This window comes from Dasypus novemcinctus, chromosome 5 (assembly GCF_030445035.2).
Source record: "Dasypus novemcinctus isolate mDasNov1 chromosome 5, mDasNov1.1.hap2, whole genome shotgun sequence".
NCBI classification, from domain to species: domain Eukaryota; kingdom Metazoa; phylum Chordata; class Mammalia; order Cingulata; family Dasypodidae; genus Dasypus; species Dasypus novemcinctus.
The window spans coordinates 8,272,085-8,292,056 of NC_080677.1; the positions used below are offsets into that span (position 1 = coordinate 8,272,085).

A 19,972-nucleotide genomic window follows, 5' to 3' on the forward strand; every position below is an offset into this window, starting at 1 on the left:
AGGGCTATTGATAATCAAACGAGTTAATACTTAGCAGCGCGTGGAATGCTGCCCGGCCCATATTATGTTCTCAGGAAATGTTAGCCCATTGTTACATTTCTCATGATTATAAATGATCCTGCATTGAACGTTTTATGTGTGAATACCAGGCTACATCTGATAACTTCTTGTGGATTAAATCCTAGGAGAAAATTATTTGTTGAAACTTTTTTTTCCAATGTTGATTAACGTTTCTTTTTTTAAATGAAATACATTTAAAGAAGATCAAAAATGGTCATAATTGCAGTTCCCAGATAAGCCCTGATAACATTAAAAAACAAACTGATAATAGCAGACAAGTTGTATATGTCACTTATTAGAAGAGTCAGTAACACGGAATAATGGAAAATGAAATGTCACTGCTTCTCTTCTCTGTAAGTACTTCACCTCAAATAATAATAAAAAAATGCTCCATATATCAGGACCCTTGAGGGTTATGCATGCAATGAAATGTATAAATGTTCACAAATGGGCTCACACTAAACCTTGTTTTGTTTTGTTTTTTTCATTTAAAATTAGATCTTGATGCTCACTAAATATCAGTACCTGTGACTCTACTTCATGCTTCTTAGTGTCTCCAAAGACCAGAATTTCTTTAGTCAGTGCTCTCTTGGTGGACACTGGCAATCTTGGATTTTGCTGAAAAATATTGCGCCTAGTACAGGTATAATAATGGATAATGCATATTCACGGCACATGCCAGGTACTGTTCTTAAAGCTGTGTGTATATTACCCCTTTAAATTCTTACCACAACTCTAGTAATCACTGTTCTTATCTTCTGAGTCTAGAGAGGTATGTAAATCACCTAACATCTCACAGCCAAGGAGCGGAGCTGGAATATTCCCAGTCTATCCAGGGAGTAAGTAAGTAGCTGTGGAATTCTTGGACCATAGGCGTTTCTCATTGCCATTCAGAAAGACTGGATAATATTCAAGTTTCTGCACAAATATGTGGGAGTGCTGTTTTTCTCTACACCCTCTCCAGTCCTGCTGGTGTCATATTGCTAACTTTTATGCATCTAAGAGGTAAAAACCAAAACATTTTAACATATATTTTATTAAGAATGATTGAGGAAGAACTGTTTTAATGTGGATAGACTATTTTTCCTCCTTTCCTCTATTTGGCTTACTCATACTCTGTGTCCACCTTTTATTTTTTTAAATATTTTATTTCTCTCCCCCCCCACCCCATCGTCTAGTTTCTGTGTGCATTCGCTGGTGTTCTTCTGTGTCCGCTTGTATTCTTGTCAGTGGCACCAGGAATCTGTGACTTTTTGTTATGTCATCTTGTTGTGTCAGCTCTGCGTGTGTGGTGCGGCGCCACTCCTGGGCAGGCTGCACTTTTTTTGCCCTGGGCTCTCCTTATGGGGCACACTCCTTGCGCGTGGGGCTCCCCTACGTGGGGACACCCCTGTGTGGCACGGCACTCCTTGCGCTCATCAGCACTGCACATGGGCCTGCTCACCACACGGGACAGGAGACCCTGGGTTTGAACCCTGGACCTCCCACGTGGTAGGCAGACACTCTATCTGTTGAGCCAAATCGCTTCCCCACCTTTATTTTAGATGTTGTCTTTTTAGATTTATTTTCATGAGTAGGGAGTGAACATTTTTTAGAGTTTCTGATATATGTGGACATATTACTCGTAGAATTGAGAATCCCTGCCCTCACCAGCAGGGACTGGGTGTGTTCGTCTCAGCACACCCTGGGAACTGTCTTTATTTGTATGCTATAATGAGGTGCCCGCTGGAAAGACAAATGGGATGGAGGGGCCCACCCTTAAAGCAGTCAAGTGGGCCATTACAGATGACCAGTGAGTTACTCATTGAATGGTAAAAGGCCAACTGGTAACCATCAGGAAAACAATAATGCTTCAGAATGCGTCAGGCCACTGACACCAAGATATATGCTAAGGGACCAACACAAAAATATATCATAGAAATAATGGAAAGAAAAAACAAAAGAACAGAAATCCTGGGTGACTATTTCTAGAGACTTGGAATGGGGAAGACTGTTCAGAGACCATAAAGAAACAATGGCTGATTTCAATGAGGTAGCTGTTTTAAAAGCCAAAGACCTTATAAACAAAAGCAAAAGAAAGCTTACCATGAAAGGCAATAGCCCGGCCTGGGGTGAGGATAACGATGGCTAAATGTTTCTGAGCCTCTGCTGTGGGCCGGGCATGAGCCAAGCGCTGAAGTTCACTGCACAGCCACATGGACCCATTTCCTGGCTGAGCAAAGTGAGGCAGAGAGATGGAGTAACTCGCCTGAGAGATGGCGCTGGTCCGTGGCGCCGGCAGGAGTCCCACCAGCCAGCCTGGGCCATTGCTGCACTCTTACCCATGCGGCTCTCTGCTTCTTAGCCTTGGTTTACAGGGAGCTCTTTAAAATTATGGAGAAAAAGACGAGTATTCTAATAGGAAATGGGCCAAGGGCAGCAGGAATCGCACTGGAATTTACATTCTTCAGCTGCCCCGTGGTGCAGCCTCCCAATCGGGTCCATCCTGCTCACCCGGGATTTATAGCATAAAGCTCCCGAATGCTCTCCCGAGGGGTGCATCAGAGATGGGGACGGGGGGCTGTCCCCCAGGGTTCTTGAGCAAGGAGCGGTGTCCTCTGGCTCTTGTTGATCTGCAGTGGCGCGTGTGAGCAGCGCAGCAGGTGTGTGGAGCCGGGACGACTCAGGAGTGAGGGGTTCGCGGCCCAGGCAGGGGAGGGGGCTCTCCGGCTGGGTCAGAGCGGGATGTGGCCTCATTTTTCCCAGGTCACAGCCAGTGGAAGTCACCTGACCCAGGGCAGCAGTGCCAGGAGGGAGCGTGTGGCTGCCGCAGGCCGCGTGCGCAGGGCTGCGCTCCACCAGCTCTCGTTTCTAGTCCTCGGTGTCTGCTTCTGGGACGTGCGGCCACAGCAGCGCCCCTGCCCTCTGCAAACGCCCGGAGGCGCCGTCAAGCCCGAGACCTGCCTCTTCCTCCCCGTCTGCCCCAGACCCCGTCCGGCCTCCCCCAGGCTGACCGTCCACTCTGCTGCGTCCGAGTCCCCATTCGGGTGACCGCGCATGTGCAGGGTTTAAGCCGGAGACCCTGGGGACGGGAGGGCGGGTGCGCGGTGGCTCCTGGAGGGAAAGCTCTGCTCCGCCCCGCTCTCCCTGCACCGCGCCCCGCCCGCCCCTCCTGGGGCCGCGGTCCTGACGGCGGGCAGCTCCGTGGTGAGCCTGAGCTGACAGTGCGCCGAGGGTGGGGACTGGTGCGGCGTGGGCCGGCATCTCTCAGAGGTCTGCTCGTGTGTCGCTGCGACCGCGGAAACAAGCCTGAACGCTGTCGGAGTCAGCCCCCTTGCTTTACCTTGATGGCGCACGGCCAGTCCTTGGCCGTCTCCTCCGCTAGACCAGTCTGGAAGGCGGGAATTGAGCACGGATCGTCTTTACATTCTTACGGAGTCAGCTTGTGTGAAGATTTCAGGCAGGGCTACAGCGCTGTCTGGAGGTGGCATTGCCACTGATTTAGGTGCTCCATTAAGTATTGTTAAGCTAAAAGGAAATTGCAGGGAAGTGGATGTGGCTCAAGGAATGAGCTCCTGCCTATCATGTAGGAGTTGCCCTGTTTGGTTCCTGGTGCCTCCTGAAGAAGACACCAAGCTGATGGGCAGGCACAGCTAGCTGATGCAATAAGAGACACAAGGAGGAAAAACATAATGAGAGACCCAACAAAGCAGGGAACGGAGGTGGCTTAAGTGATTAGGTGCTTCCCTCCCACATCAGAGGATCTTGGTTCGGTTCCCAGTGCCTCCTAAAGAAATAAGAAAGACAAACACACACAGCATGTACAAACAATGAGGGGGTGGGAGAAATAAATAAAAATAAAATCTTAAAAAAAAAAGGAAATTTCAGAAAAGCCTTCTCCCTTCTTGCCTTTTACCTTGAAGGTAAAAAGTTAAAATCAAGACCCATTCAGGGAATGAGGCCCTGCTTTATTACAACGACTTTCATGTTTTTCTTGGGTCAACGTTTTCGGATTGTGAATGCAGGGGCTGGGAAACGGCTCCGCTCTGCTGAAGGGCTGCAGGAGCTGGTGTTACGCATCACTGAGAAACACACCCTGGTGTGAGTCTTGAAACAGTTGCTGAGAACGTTAGCCAGCGCTCCCTGCTGTCCCATGCCTGGCTCCTGGCCCCAGCTGGGCACGGGAGGGTGGTTTAGAACTTGTGTTAAGAAAGAGTCTGAGGTATGATGGTATGATGGGGACAGCTCTGACTCACGATCCCGCAAGTAGCAAGGCACCCTGCCTGCCGATTCCATACAAGCCGTGTGGCTTGGACCACGGTGCTTTGGTGATGGGGTCGTGAAATTTTTTTTAAAAGATTTATTTCTCCCCACCTCTTTGTTGTTTGTATTTGCTCTGTGTGTTTGTTGTGTGCGGGTCTTTTTTTTTTTCAAAGAGGAACGGGGAACTGAACCTGGGATGGCTCAGGTGAGAGGGAGGTGCCCAGGTGCTTGGGGCACCTCCGCTCCCTGCTTTTGTTGTGTCTCATGCTTCCTCACTGTGTCTCTTGGTCGCGTCGTCCTGTTGTGCCAGCTCGCCGCACCAGCCCATTGTGCCAGCTCACTGTCTTGCTGTCTTCTTTAGGAGGCACCAGGAACTGAACCCAGGCCTCCAGTGTGGTTGGCAGGAGCTCAATCGCTTGGGCTATACCCACTTCCTGCTTCTTGAGATTTTTTAAAAGATTTATTTATTTATTTATTTCTCTCCCACCCTTGCGCTGTCTGCTCACTGTCCATTCACTGTGTCTGCTTGTCTTCTCTTAAGGCGGCACTGAGGAGCGATCCTGGGACCTTCTGGAGTGGGAGAGAGGTGCTCAGTCTCTTGTGCCACCTCAGCTCCCTGGTCTGCTGCATCTCTTGTTGTCTTTCTCTGTGTCTCTTTGTGTTGTGTCATCTTGCTGTGCCAGCTCTCTGCTCGGGCCAGCTCTCTGCACCGGCCAGCTCTCCTCCACCAGGAGGCCCTGGGAATTGAACCTCCCATATGGTAGATGGGAGCCCAATCGCTTGAGCCATATCTACCTCCCTGAACTTTTAAAAATAGAACTTTCCAATGGACAAAACAAATACCTTCTGCCCTTTGGAAGCAAGTTTATAGTGGGTTTATAGTGGGGCTCCTTCAAAATCTGTGTTTCTAGTTGTAAAAATCTCCTCAGTTGCCAAACATTTGTTCACAAAGTATTGACCAGAGCCCTGGCGTATCTGGCTGGGTGAGTGCACAGAGATAGTGACCAGCTAAGGAACAGGCAGATGGGAATGCTTTGCTTAGAACTGTTGGGGATATGCCCATCTAAATTCTTGAAGTAGCTTAAAAGCTATATAGATTTTTCCCCCCAACAAAAGACAGTCTTCAGATAGAAAAACGGCCGAGACCTAGTTTTAAAATCTACAGATATTTTCCTCTAGTGTCAGGCAGTTTTCAGATGGAAAAAAGCTTCATGATGCTTCAAGAAAACAAATCAGCTCCTTTTAGAAATAGTCCTACATATGTGCTCCTTTCTAATACAGTAATTACAAAAACAGGGAGAACATTTTTTTAAGAGCATATCCTTGGGCCCAATCCTGGAATTCTGAGGAGCTGGGCTCAGCAATCTGAGTTTTAGACTGCCCCTGCCTCCAGAGGATTTTGGGGATCTACCAGGCTTGGAATCCACACCCCAGGCCCGCGATTTCGTTTGGTCTCAAGGAAGGAGCGGTGGTGACGGAGGTTCAAGCAGCAAGAAGTCCAACCAAACCAGATTCTCTTCCCGGGACTTTAGAGGGCCAGTGGCAAAATAACCTTTGCTGATCTGTTCACTTCAGCAATTAAAAAGAAAAGAAAAGAAAAAAATATATATGTATTGAACTTCAATTTTAAAGAAGTTTTAGATTACAGAAAAGTTACATCAAATATGTAAGGGATTCCCATATCCAGCAATCCTTAATTGACTAGCTGTGGAGCTGCTGTAGGGGTGAGTTCTACTACTATCTTCGTATTTTACAGAAGAGGAACACCAGGGCACAGAGAGGTTCTTGAACTGCCCAAAGCCACACAGCAAATCACTGACCCTATCCGGGCAGCCTGCCTGGCTCCAGACAGCCTGAGCTTCTGAGGAGCAAACCGTTTGGTGGAGAAGACACACAAGCGTGTTTGCGTGCTGTGGGCAGTGGGGCTGAAGGCAGAAGGAAATCGGCTTGCCCCTAGCTGGTGGGCCCCTTTGTCCTGGTGGAGAGGCACCCAGGCTGCTGAACGACAAGGACCCCATGTGAATGCCTGCGGGCACAGAGGTGTTTGGAGGGGTGGCCCTGGGACCCCTGCTTGCCTGTTGTAGAAGTCAGCCCTACTTTATAATTTGAAGACGCTTATTTTCAGAAGGGATTTTATACTAACTAACCCTTTGTAAACTAGTATGATTTTATCAACAATTCCTGGAGCTTTTTTTTTTGTATGTAAATTTGCAGTTGTGTACCTCGGGAGCCTCCTCATTGCATCTCCCCGTTTGAGGAGACGAGGTTCATCTGTAATGACTGAGGAGGCTTAGTTCCTCGTTTGCCTCTTTCTCTACCTCCTTTCGCTGTCTCTTTTCTTTCGTCCTGCTTAATGTGTTGCAAAGCCTATTTAAGGCACCCCTTCTGAACCATAACAAGAATTTACTCACCCTGAAAGGTAGACAGGGCGAGGGCACTGCAGGTCAAGGTTTCTGCTATCGAGAACTTACTTACCTAGTTCCAACCTTGCTGCAAAGAACAAACTGAGCAGAAGAGAGATGGCTGGGGCCCCTGTGTGTTGCCGTGCCGGCCCTGCAGAGAAGCAGGTGGAGGGCCAGCTCTGCTCCTCCCAAGCCCTCGCTCTCTCCACGTCCACTTCCTGGGACGTGGTGTTGCTGGAGGGTGCTTGGGAACCTTCAACGTGGAAAAACACCGTGCAAAGGAACGCACTCCTCAAACGTTAATTATTGCTGTGGATGAGAAAGAACAGTCAGACTTGACTACCCTTATAGCTGCTGTCTCTTTGTTCCATGGGGCACTTTTTAAAATATTTATTTATTATGTATTTATTTATCTATTATTAATTTTTCTCCCCCTGAGATGGCTCCTTCATCTGTTTGCTTGTTGTTTGCACTTGTTGTCTTCTCATTGGTTTTTGCTCACTGTCTGCTTGTTGCCTGTTTTTCCTTTGGGAGGCACCGGTAACCGAACCCTGGACCTCCCGTGTGGGAGGCAGGTGCTCACCGGCATGAGCCACATCCACTTTGTTTTTGTTCATTGTCTGCTTGTAGTTTTTGCTCATTATCTGCTCGTTGTCTGCTCTTTGTCTTCTTTAGGCGGCACCGAGAACTGAACCTGGGACCTCCCAGGTGGGCGGTGGGGACTCAACTGCTTGAGCCACCTCTGCTCTCCCCATGGCTTGCTTTGACCGTCTTCCATCTTCTTGCTCATTGCAACACTTCAGGATGGGTGAGAGAGGGATTGTGATCTCAGTATTGTAAATAAGGACAGTGGCTTAGAGGGGAAGAGAAATGTCCATCCCGGCGACTGGCGGAGCTGGGACTGGGACCCTGTCTGAGCCCCTGGACAGACAGACCAGGCAGGAGTGTTTTCCGTTGAAAGCCCGAGCAAGAGGGCGCACTCGTGCCGCCTGAGACCTAATGCCCACAGTTGTGTTCAGGTCTTATCGTAGTCGCCTAGGCCCCTGGCACGTGCTTGCACGGAGGTCGTGTGTGACACAGATGCGGCGGGGCCGGGCGGGAGCCCGCCTGGGTCAGCGCCGCATGGGCAGCCTCTCTGGCCTTCTCCTTCGGCCCCCCGCTTCCTAAGCGCGCCCACCCGGTGTGCCGGCAGGGTCCCACTGGGGACCTCTTGACGTCGCTCTCGGCCTGCGTCTCGGGGGCCGACGGGTCTGGCCATCCCCGGGCCTCCCGCCCTCTGCTTGCAGGGAAGCCCAGGAGGCGGGCTGCTGCTCAGTCCCTTGGTGGTCCTTAGGCAAGAAGTCCCAGGAGAGCCAAGTGGCGAGGTTTGCTTTCATTCTGGGGGTGCTTTCAGTTCTGGTGTTGATGAGAAGAACCGACACGGGTGCAGACTTGAGGGGAGTTGAAAATCAATACTCTGGTGGGCGCGCCCCTGTCCGCGTCGTTGCTGGCCCCCGCGAGCCCCCGGGAGGCGACTCAGGCCTTCCTTGGGCCAGGTGGGGACAGTTCCCGCCTTATCCAACTCAGACCCTTGGCTCAGGAGCAAGGCAGTTGTCAGCACCCGCCCGCCTTCCTAGGAGCCACCGCCTGGCAGGAAACGGGCCGTCTCCCCGAGAACGGTGAACCCGTGAGTCTAAGCGTTAGCGCCTCTGGTGGAGTGTGTCGAGCATGGAAGCTGGGAAGGGGTGTTGGAATGAAAGTCTCGTGCGGAAGGCACTGTGCTCTGAGGAGGTGACAGGCCAGGTCACGAGGGGTGACGCACAGACGAGGTGGCCGAGCTGGGGTTTCTAGAAGACGGCACCTGCAGATCGGCAGTGAGGGATGGGCCGCGAGGGGTGTGCCCCGCGAGCCGGCCTCTCTGTTACGGGGTCAGCACCGCCACGTGACTGCCAGGTGTTGAGGGCCCTTGGTGGAAAGCTGCTGGGTGCACGTGGAATACATGGCCAACGCTTCCTTTTCTGATTCATGGTTCTTTCCATGCAGAAAACAAAGCAAAACCACAAAGCCCCGGCTGATGGTCTGTCCGCACTGGTATTTCTTTCTGTATTTTCCAGAAAGGTGTAGAATAGAGTTGGCGAGTCCCCCGCACGATAGCAGACCCTGCAGAGACAGGGGTCCTTTCTAGGCCAGGGGCCCAGTCCACGTCCTCGTCTTCCAGTCCCCCGTCCAGAAAATCTCCCTCCCTCCCTCCCTCCCTCCCTCCCTCTTTCTTCCTTTCTTTCTTCCTTTTTTCATCCTTTCTTGCCTCTTTTCTTTCAACTTCTATTTATCTTTGACCATCTATCTTCTTTTTTCTATCTTTCTTTCTAACTTCTGTTTATTTTTGACTATCATCTATCTTTTCCTTCCTTCCTTCCTCCCTCCCTCCCTCCCTCTTTTTCTTTCATCTTTCTATCTTCTATTTATCTTTGACCATCTTTCTTTCTTTTTCTTCTATTTATCTTTGACTATGTTCTGTCTATCTATCTATATTTTGTAAACATTTGAGAGTAGACTGACTACCTCATGCTCTGAACACTTAATGCTTCCCTGGGCATTTCCTAAGGATATTCCCTTATGTGACCACCTGTATTAGTCAGCCAAAGGGGTGCTGATGCAAAGTACCAGAAATCTGTTTTTTTTTTTATTTTTTATTTCTCTCCCCTTCCCCACCTCCCCCCCCAGTTGCCTGTTCTCTGTGTCCATTCTCTGTGTGTTCTTCTGTGTCCACTTGGATTCTTGTCAGTGGCACGGGAATCTGTGTTTCCTTCTGTTGCGTCATCTTGTGTCAGCTCTCTGTGTGTGCAGCACCATCCCTGGGCAGGCTGCACTTTTTTTCGCCCTGGGTGGCTCTCCTTATGGGGTGCACTCCTTGCACGTGGGGCTCCCCTACACGGGGGACACCCCTGCATGGCAGGGCACTCCTTGTGTGCATCAGCACTGCGCATGGGCCAGCTGCACACGGGTCAAGGAGGCCCGGGGTTTGAACCGCGGACCTCCCATTTGGCAGGTGGACGCCCTATCCATTGGGGCAAATCCGCTTCCCTCTGTTGGCTTTTATAAAGGGTATTTATTTGGGGTAGGAGCTTACGGCTACCAGCCATAAAGCATAAGTTACTTCCCTCAACAAAGTCTGTTGCTGATGTGCTGGAGCAAGATGGCTGCCGACAGTCAGCCCCCGTCTTCCTCTTGAGGCATCGTGGTCCCAGCTTCTCCCAGTACCAGCTGTAGGCTGGGGTATGTCTCCTCTCTCTCTGGGCTCAGCTGCTCTGCTCTCTCCACAAGGTCAGCTCTAGACTCTCAGGCGCCGTCTCTCCCCGGGGCTTCAGTGGTGTCTAAGGAGCCGTCTCCGTTCCTCTGCGTTCCTCTCCTGTGTGCTTACTTCCTGGGCTCCAGCATCAAAACTCCAGCTAACTCCTCTGCCGTGTGGTTTTCTCTGTGAGTCCCTGCGCCCTTGTTGTCCAGTCAAAGCCCTAATCCTAATTCAATCAAGTAAAAGTGAAACCTCCGAAGGTAATACAATCAAATACACCCAGAGGAACAGACCAGTTTACCAGCTTAATCCAATATCTGCTTTTGGAATCCATAAATAATACCCAACTGCTACACCACCTTACGTGCAGTGATCGAGCTCAAGAACCTCAACACTGATACAAGGCACAGCTTATATTCCAGTTTTTCCTGTAGGTCCCAATCATATCCTTTTGGGTCTTCTCTCCTCCATTTTTACATCTAGACCAGGATCACGTAATGCACTGAACTGTCACCCTCTCTGTCGTCTCTTCCTGAGTTTAGTTTTAATGCCCTCATTTTACACATGAGAAAACTGAGGCTCTCGGGCAAGTCTGTGGCGTGGCCCCACGATCCTTCCTCACATTTACCGGATTCGAAGGCCCCGCCTTAACCCTGGCGCGGTCTGGGCGCCCTGCTCGCCGCCGGCCTCAGCGCGTCGCGGCCTCCTGCTCGTTCTCAGGTCCGCTCAGCAGCACTAGCCTTAGGGTCTCTTTCCCCTGCCGCGGTCCCCGAATCAGAGGGCTTCCTCAGGAAAGGGCTCGGTGCGGTGAACAAGCCCCCGAGAGCCGAGCTGTCCTCGCGCAGAGGTGCTTGGTGGATGTGGAGCGAAACGCCGGCGGCACCTGATTACCGCGTGCCCTGCGCGCATCGGTGGCTTGCGTCCACTGCATGGAGGAGTGGGCAAATGCTCAAAGGGCTGCAGGTTCCAGCGGTCTCCAGGGCGCCTCTGAACCTACGGTCGGGACCACGGGTGCGTGAGTTCCCAGCGGAATCCGGCAGAGGATGCTGGGAAGGTGCCCACCGCAGCCCTGGCGCCCGCCTCTCTGCCGCCCTCTCCCTGTAGAGGAGTTGAAAGAAGATCGCCTTCCCCTGCCGCCGCCTCCAGGCAGGCCTCTAGCCAGCCGTCAGCCCCGGAGCCCTCCTTCGCGTGCCCCTGCCGGCGAAGGCCCTTGCGCTCCTCTTTGTCAGGCCAGCGCGGATCAGATTTCAGTTGGGTCTGCGGTCTTGGCAGGGTGCTTTGTTCCATCTTAATTCCTGTCTGCGGGGGAGATTGCAGATTCACCTCCAAACAGCCCGCCCCGGCTGCGCTCTCGGTCCCAAACACGCGCTGGGGCCGGGCTCAGGGGGGGCTGGCCTGGCCCTGTCGCCGGCCGCCACCTGACCGTCCCCGCGCCGCAGCAAGCCTGAGCGGGCGCCCTGCCCAGCAGGCGGTGCTGTGCGCACGGCAGGGTCGCTCCTTCCTTAGAGAAGCTCTCTGTCTCCACCCGGGTTCCTGCTTCTAGCTCATCCCGGGGGGAAATGCACTTTCTCGGGGCGTCCACGCCGATGCTGTATGGGTTGGTGAGAAGGTGGACTGGACCGCGGGAGCCGAGCTCTTCTCTCGGGGGGCGGCGGGAAGCGGACGCACAGCAGGCTAAGGGGGCTGGGTGTTGGCCAGCTGCCCCGGCTCGCGTGGGGTGCTCGGCTGTACCCCTCAGCTTCGACGGCGAGCAGGCAGCCTGCAGGGGTCCCAGTGGGCTGCTCGCCGCCTGGCTCCGCCGGGACCTTCTCCGGGGGTCAGGGAGGAGTGGCCACCCGGCCCCCTGGCCACGTACTTCTCTGCGATGCGCGCGATCACCCACGCGCCGTTTCCTGCGTGGGGTTTTCGGATTGAGTGCCGTGTGCAAAAGCCGGCTGTGGGTCCTTTTGGGGCAACAAAGATGTTCTGGAATTAGATACCGGCGGCGGTGGTTGTACAACCTTTCAAATATATTAAAACCCACGGAAGCCTCTGCTTCAAAGGGGTGAAATTTATGGTCTATCGATTTCTCCATAAAAAAGAAAGAGATGTTAAGAAAAGGCTATGTTAACTTTTAAAAGTGGTGCAAATTTTAGGGTCAAAAGGGAAACTGAGGAAATTAGCTTATAATTTCCATGGGTTTGGGTTTGGACAAATTCCCTTGAGTAGATTTTTCGAGTGCTTCAGTTTACAGCAAGGGGCTGCAGTGGCAGTCCCTGTCTTCCCGACTGCTTGCCTTTGGGAGACTTCTTAGAATGTTAGGCATCTCTCTGTGAATGACAAGGCCAAGAGAGGGCAAGTAACTTTCCTGAGGTCACACAGCGGGGGAGCGGTGAGCTGGGACTCCAGCCCAGCCCTGTGCCTGCACACGTGCTTCACATCCTTGCACTGGGGACTCTGTGCCTGGCCTGGCACTGCCAACCCCTCCCCACCTTGTCCACACCTGCACAGAACCCTGGGGACAGCAACAGCCCAAAGGTGTGTTTTTTTTTCCCCAAACCTTGTCATGATATTTGAATTCCACATCCCCCTGCCTTTCTTTTCATATCCAGTAGCTTAAAACTTGCTCTCCAAATGAAGTAGAAACCTTGGGGGAGGCAGTTACTTTCCATCAGTAAATTAAAAGTATTGCTGAACTAGTGCAGGTTTTTTTTTAAAGATTTTATTTCTTTTATTTATTTCTCTCCCCTTTCCCCCTCCCACCTCAGTTGTCTGTTCTCTGTGTCCATTTGCTGCGTGTTCTTCTTTGTCTGCTTCTGTTGTTGTCAGCGGCCCGGGAATCTGTGTCTCTTGTTGTTGTGTCATCTTGTTGTGTCAGCTCTCTGTGTCTGGCACCATTCCTGGGCAGGCTGCACTTTCTTTCGCACTGGGCAGCTCTCCTTACAGGGCGCACTCCTTGCGAGTGGGGCTCCCCTACGCGGGGACACCCCTGCATGGCAGGGCACTCCTTGCACGCATCAGCACTGCGCGTGGGTCAGCTCCACACGGGTCAAGGAGGCCCGGGGTTTGAACCACGGACCTCCCATATGGCAGACGGACGCCCTAACCACTGGGCCAAGTCCACTTCCCAGCACCAGTTTTTTGTCATTGCTCCTGTCATGGGTGGTGAATTCTTTAATTCCAGACATATTCTTTGTATTTGAGTACTGTCTTTCCTGCTATGTTACCCACTTTATATTATTATTATTTTTTTGGAGGGGTCCCGGGGATTGAGCCCAGGACCTTGTACATATGAAGCAGGTGCTCAGCCACTGAACTGCACCTACTCCCCCTATAGTTTAATATATAAATTATGTAATTTATCTTAAATCACCCCCTCTCAATGTGTCGATCCTCTTAGCATTTAGAAATGTTCCATCATCCCTTACTCTGAAACGTGCGTAAGAGTAAGATCCTTTTTGGACTCTGAAGCTTTGAAGCCTCCTGGGTGAGTAGACCAGTACCCTTCTTTGCACTTGGATATTTGCCGTCCAAGACGCACTGCTGTGCCGGCATCTTCAGAGGTGGCTGTGGTTTTCCTATACCTCAGATGACATTTTTTAAAAAGAGACTTAAAAAAATTGCTTTCTAGAATTATTTTAGGTTTTCAGAAAAGTTGCAAGGATTGTACAGAGTTTCTGCATATCCCGGCTATCGAATTATCATCTTACGTCGTCACAGCAGAAGGGACCAACACTGGAACACGACCCTGAAGCGAACTCCTTAGTTTATTCGGGTTTCACTGGGTTCTCTCTGATGTCCTTTCCCTGTCCCAGGGTTTCACTGGGTTCTCTCTGATGTCCTTTCCCTGTCCCAGGACCCCACCCAAGACCCCACATTCCATGAGTGGCCCGCCTCCAGAGGCTCCCCTGGGCTGCCGTCTCTCAGCCTTGCCTTGTTTCTGGGAGCTTGCTGGTTTTGAGGAGTATGGCTCAGGTGCGTTGGAGAAGAGCCTCAGCGGGGGTGGTCTGCTGTGTCCTGGCGCCCAGCCTGTGGTCATGATCGGGGGTGGGGGGGGGGAAGGCTGTGGAGGTGCTGGGTCGTCATTGTCCCGTCACGGCAGGGGTCCCTGCTGCCTCAGGACTCAGCTGGCGCTCCTGACCCTGAGGCGGGTGGCTGAGGCGGTGCTGTCAGGTTTCCCTGGTAATGCGACGCCTTCCCCTTCCCACCCTGCGCTCTGGGGACGCAAGTCCCTCTGCACGGCCCATACTCGGGAGGTGGGGAGTTAGGCTCTGCCTCCGCGAGGCCGGGGTCGGTACATAAATTACTTGGAATTCAAATGGTCTACTCTCCCCCATTAACTAATTAATTAATTGAAGCAGTATTAATTAATAATTTATTTCATGCTCTGAATTCTAATCTAGTCCTACCTTGTTAATCGTGTTGCTCCAGTTGTTCCAGCTTTGGCCCCAGGGAGTTCTTTCCGGTTGGCTCCTGTGTACTGACGTGCCCTCATCCCTTTGCTCTGTGGACACTTACCTTCTAACTTTCTGGCGCTACAGGATGCTGCGGACTCATCTTGGATACTCCCTGCCCCAGTCCTAGAATCAGCCATTTCCCCAAGGTGCCGTAGCTGGGTCCTTCCATTAGAGGATGGTCTTAGAGAACAAGATCTGGGCACGAGGTGTGCTCGTTGCTACTGGGGTGTCATTACTTCTAGGCCCTTTCCAATGGCAGATAAAAATAAAGGGTAGAGGTCATCTTAAAGGAAGCTAGAAAAGACCTTTCAACTATGTTGCCACCATGAAGGGAACATTGTTAAGGAGAAGAGATGGAAAGGGCTGTCTCAAAGGCTCCTGAGCAGAAGCCAGGGGCAGCTAATTTGTGTGTGACCTTGGGTAAGTTACCAACTATGGAGCATCGGTTATCTTAACTGTCAAATGAGGCTGTGGCTCTTTGAGGTACCGGTCTTCTCTCACATTTTAGGACCCTCTTTCTGAACAGGAAATCTGGAGGGAGGCCAAACAGGCATGGAAAGTGTCCATTGCTTTCAGGGCACTAGACAATTTCATTAACCCTGACTGCTTCTGGAGTTTCTGGACCTTGCAAATTGGTTACATCCACTATCATCCACTTGCTCCAAACATGTCTTTATTGAAGACTGGCTAGGGACTATGGATCAAGCTCAACACTGGGGATGCAGAATGTACAAGACATAGTGCTTGGTCAGTAGCCCAGTGAGGAAGACAGGAGGGGACCTCCCACCAAGGACTCTTGTGTAGAATAACAAGGTGAGCCCAGATGTTCTGGGAACCCAGAGAGGGGCTCCCAAGGCATCCCATAAGCCAACTTGACAAGTGCGTTAAGGACGGGAAAGACTCTTTCAACTGTAAATGGCCTGTAAAGTAAGAGATTGATGATGGCAAAAGACAATGAGGAAGGGGACAAGGACAATTTGTCAAGCTGCCCCCTTACCCTCAACACTGGTTTGCTCTTTGGGGTGGCCAGTTCTCTCCATTTCCTCCAGATATCTTTGTGAAGCATGTGCAGCTGAGCTCTAAGGCATCCTGATTCAGTTAGGAATGCATTTAGCTGCAAGGAAACAAAAGTTGCCTAACAGGAGCTTCAACAATGAATGTATCAAATATTTACTTAAGAAGAAGTCTGGAGATTGGGTGTTCAAGAAGGTTCAGCTGCTTAGCCGTGTCTGTCTCTCAGCTCTGCCATCCTCAAATGTTTGTCCTCATGCCTTTTGCCTCATGTTTCAAGGGCTCCGCTCTAAGCATCTCATGAGCACCACAGACAGAAGGGAGTTTTCCCTGGTAAAACTCTTGTCTTTTTCCATGGGAAGGGAAGGCACACATCTTCCCTCGGGACTGGCACTGCAGGCTAGTCTGGGGTGGATTGCTGCTCGCACACCTGGGCAGGATAAGGCACCCTTCCATTTCCCATGCGGAGATAGTGCCGGAGGTCAACCAGTTGTTCCTAAGATACTTTCAGCTTTTCAGTTGCAGCTCCAGGACAAAATACCACAGTATAATGCAGTGGGTTCTGTAATACTCTGTCTCTTTACCCCTTCAATGAAGACTTTGTTGGGTGCAGCTGCTGGGAGGGCTACAGGGAGGCAGCCTTGGCTCTCAGCCCCCTTGGGGGACTGCCTCAGCTGCAAGGAGCGGCCTTGACAAGGTCGCCCTCCTTCACGCGGAGGCACACTTCCAGGGAATAAGGGCCTGGCCCTCCGCTCTATCTCGGGACAGCTCTGAATTGCATCCAATCTCCAGCACTCCAGGGGGTGTGGGCCCAGAGCCCTGCAGCGCCACTCCTCCCCCCTGCCCATTCCGTCTCTCTTCCTTCCTGAGGAACTTGATCTGTGACACAAAGACTCTTAACCGTGTCCCCGGAACGGGCTGCCAGGTGTCTGTGTGTGGAAACAGTGAGCGCGTGCATTTTTTGGGAGAGGGTACCATGGCTTAATAGACGCTCAAGAGGCCCTGGGACACTGAGGCGCCTTGTGTGTCTTGGCCAGTGTAAAGCTCCTATCTTTGGGGTGCAGGGAAGCACTTGTTGCCTCTCTGGTGTGTATGGGGAGACAGATGGAAAGAGAGGAAAGGGCAATACGTTCCAGGTCAGAGCCTCAGTGAACACAATTTTTTCAATTCACCCCCCTGCCAGTTGCCTGCCCTGTGTGTCCATTTGCCGTGTGTTCTTCTGTGTCTGTTGTGTTCTCATTAGGCGGCTCTGGGAACCCATTCTGGGACCTTCCAGACTGGGAGACAGGCGACCATTCTCTTGCTGCACCTTAGCTCCCTAGTTTGCTGCATCTCATATTGTCTCTTCTTTGTGTCTCGCTTTCGTTGAATCATCTTGCTGTGTCAGCTCTCCGTGTGGGCTGCCTCACTCCCGGGCAGTCTGCCCTCCTGCGCGGGGCTGTACTCCATGCGCGGGGGCCGCTTCTTGCGCGGGGGCCGCTCCTTGCGTGGGGTGACACTCCCTGTGCGGGGCAGCACTCCACGTGGGCTAGCTCGCCACAAAGGCCAGGACACCCTGGGTATTGAACCCTGGACCTCTTGTATGGTAGGTGGAAGCTCTGTCCATTGAGCCATATCTGCTTCCCTGGCCACAATATTTTAAGGCAAAACATAGCCAGTGTGCTCACCCTTCTAAAAATCCATAGTTTTCTTAAACCATTGTGGAGCCTTGTAACTCTCTTTTTGTATGTTCCCTTTTAGTGGCTCCTGAGAAATTGTTACTTTTCAGTGAAAGGACATAAAGAATAAGAAAAAAGCCCAAGCCCTGGCCCATTGGTTTCCCTTGATCGAGAGCTATGAAATTGTCAGACCTTAACCACTGCCGGGCAGTCGTCACGGCCGACGCAGTCTTCCAGCAGCTTTTCACAGAACTCCTGGCCTTGAGAGGAGCAAGAATGAGGCTAATGGAAATGGTTAGGGCAGGAAGGAGATTGGTGGAGCCCCCCACTTGCCTCCACCCCCACTTCTGCTTTTGGGAAGACAGAGGCACTCTTAGCACGTGGCTGCTTTTTCTTGAACTGAGTTAGTTTGAGACTTTTGTTTTCAGAGTTGAGCTATTTTTGGATGGCTAAGGATGGAAAAAATGCATGTTCCCTTTTTCAGATAATCACTGCACACCCTGTTTTTGTTGAAGTTCTTGGAAAATCAAAGTTGTGGCTGGAGGAGTGGGGAGGCCCCGGGTCGGGAAGGCGCCGTGGAGCGCAGCTCTGGAAGGCTGCCGGTTCGGAGGCTACCCCGTGCGTGCACCTGGGCGGGTGTCGGCATCGGCGCCCTCGAGAGCCCGCGCACGGCCACCCAGGCCACGCCCATGCACAGATGGCTCTTCTTCCGTCTCTGCTGTCCGGGAATGAAGGACAGACACTGCGAGCATGTGCGTTCAAGTCAGGGCCCACATGGAAACCAGGCATGGGTAGGGCCAGCCACCCCACGGTGCTGCCCTGGGTGGCAGCCATCGGGGGAGTTTCAGGACAGGCTGCCCACAGAGGGACGAGGACCCTGAACTGTGCTCAGAGCCTCCCAGTGTGGTCTTGGACACATTTATCAGTGTTCGCTCCTGCCCGTGGGTATCTCAGTAGCTCATGGAGTTCAAGTTCCTATAATTGTTCAGGCAAGGTGGATTCTACCATCGTGATAGGTTCTGGGATGGAGATGCCTCCAGGTCTGAAAGTTCAGTGGAAGAAACGTGTAAGCAAAGACACAGTCCTGTCCAGGGGTATGGAACGGATGGGGTGAGCCGGGTAGCACGATGTGGAGAGCAGCTTGGAGGCCAGAGGGTCCTGGGCTGTGGCCACTGACCAGCTGGGTGAGGCGGGACAGGTTTTTTTTTTTTTCTTTCTGAATTTTTTATTGTACTTTTTAAAAAGATACATAGATTACCAAGAATATTACATTAAAAAATATGAGGTTCCCACATACCCCACCCTCCACCCCCACTCCTCCCACGTCAATCTGTCATCATTGTGGCACATTCACTGCACTTGGTGAATGCATTTTGGAGCCCTGCTGCACCTCATGGATGGTAGTTTACATTGTAGTTTACGCTCAGTGGGTGATGGCAGGTCTTTATCGGCACGGGGAGGGGAGCGCAGCAGCACCTGCCTGGCTCCCACCTGTCAGGCAGCACTCAGCTCTGCATGACCACCCTGCCCGCAGAGCGGGTCGTGGGGCCTCTCCTGGTGCCCCACCGCCTCCTGTTGAGTGGCAGCTCCTGTGCCATTTCTAGGGCGGGGCCTCCTAGAGGGCAGGAAAAAACATCTGCTTCCCTTCCTAAGGCCTGGTCTTCAAAGCTCGGGAAGTGTGTGTCTCCGTGAATGGACGCCCAGCTCAAGGCCATCTTCCCTCTGCTGATGGAGGGATGACACTGCCTTTTAGAGCACTGCAGGGCTTTAGCACGTCCTTCCTTGAACGATTGCTCTCCTCCCGCTGCGCGGTGTAAGTGACACGTGTGCGTTGCTCTGGCTCTTTTCCCCGTGAAATGAGGGTGTTTGCCTGCACGGCTTCCTGGACCTGCTTACCTTGATCCTAGGGCCTCACCGTGTCTGGTGGCTATTCATAAAAAGGCCTTTCATGGCTGAGCTTTCTTCTCCCATTTCTCCACTGTCACTGGTTCTGGAGACCTGCTTACCGGAATCCGGCTAAGTCCTGTTTTCCCTGCTTGCCTGCGTGGGGAGAGGGGCAGGGACGCGGCCGGGGGGCGCTGGATGCGCTGTTGCTGGGTCAGGAAGACTTTCTGGTGACACGCTTCTGACTTCAGCCCCCTTCCAGGTGGGATTCTAGGCCATTTGTTCCAGGTGGCAGAGAGGAGCTCAGCCCCTCTTCCGCGGAAGCCAGGGTGTTTGTGTTTTTTCCTTCCCTGTACTCTGGGCTGCGTGTACAGGGTAAGATGCTGATAAAGCTGTTTAGGAGGAACACCCTTCAGATTCCTGCAGGAGACTCCTGGAGCCTGTGTTTCCACACGGGCCGCCTTCAAAGCCATGCTGTCCACTCCCCGGCAGACGTCCCCTCTGGGGAATCAGAGAGCCTGCGGTGGGTGCCATTCCCGGCCTGGGGACGCCAGAACCCACACTCCTTTCTCATCTGGGGAGTCCCGCTGCCTGGGACCTTTCCTGTTGGTGCTTGGCATTCTAGATCCTTCTGTTCCCTGGGATAATTTTCGAAGTCAGGGCCTTCTGAAGTCTCTTGGGCTGGCCCTGTCACCACACTTAGTAGGCTGTGTTGTTAACTACACATCCCCCTCCCCACTGTAAGCTGCAGGAGGGCAGCCCGAGACCTCTCCCCCACCTCACCGGAGTGCAGTCATTATTCCCGTTGAAGGAATGAACTCCGACCCTGCTCCAGGGCTTTCCCTGCCCAGAACCTGGGATCCGGATGAACACTCCCGGCCTGTTACGCGGGCATGGTCATCGCCGGGCCCCCAGCCCTCCCGGGGAGGGGAGACCCCGCGCGCCCGGCGCGGCCCTGGCCGGCGAGCGCCTCCAGCTCGCCCCCGCGGCCCTGTCGCTGCGAGGGCA

General features: G+C 52.4%; 1 protein-coding gene across 4 annotated transcripts in view; it reads left to right on the forward strand.

The window, feature by feature from the left end:
• Positions 1-19,972, forward strand: part of TNS3 (tensin 3) — a 358,050-nt gene that overhangs the window by 41,589 nt on the left and 296,489 nt on the right. The gene's annotated exons all lie outside the window — the stretch shown is intronic.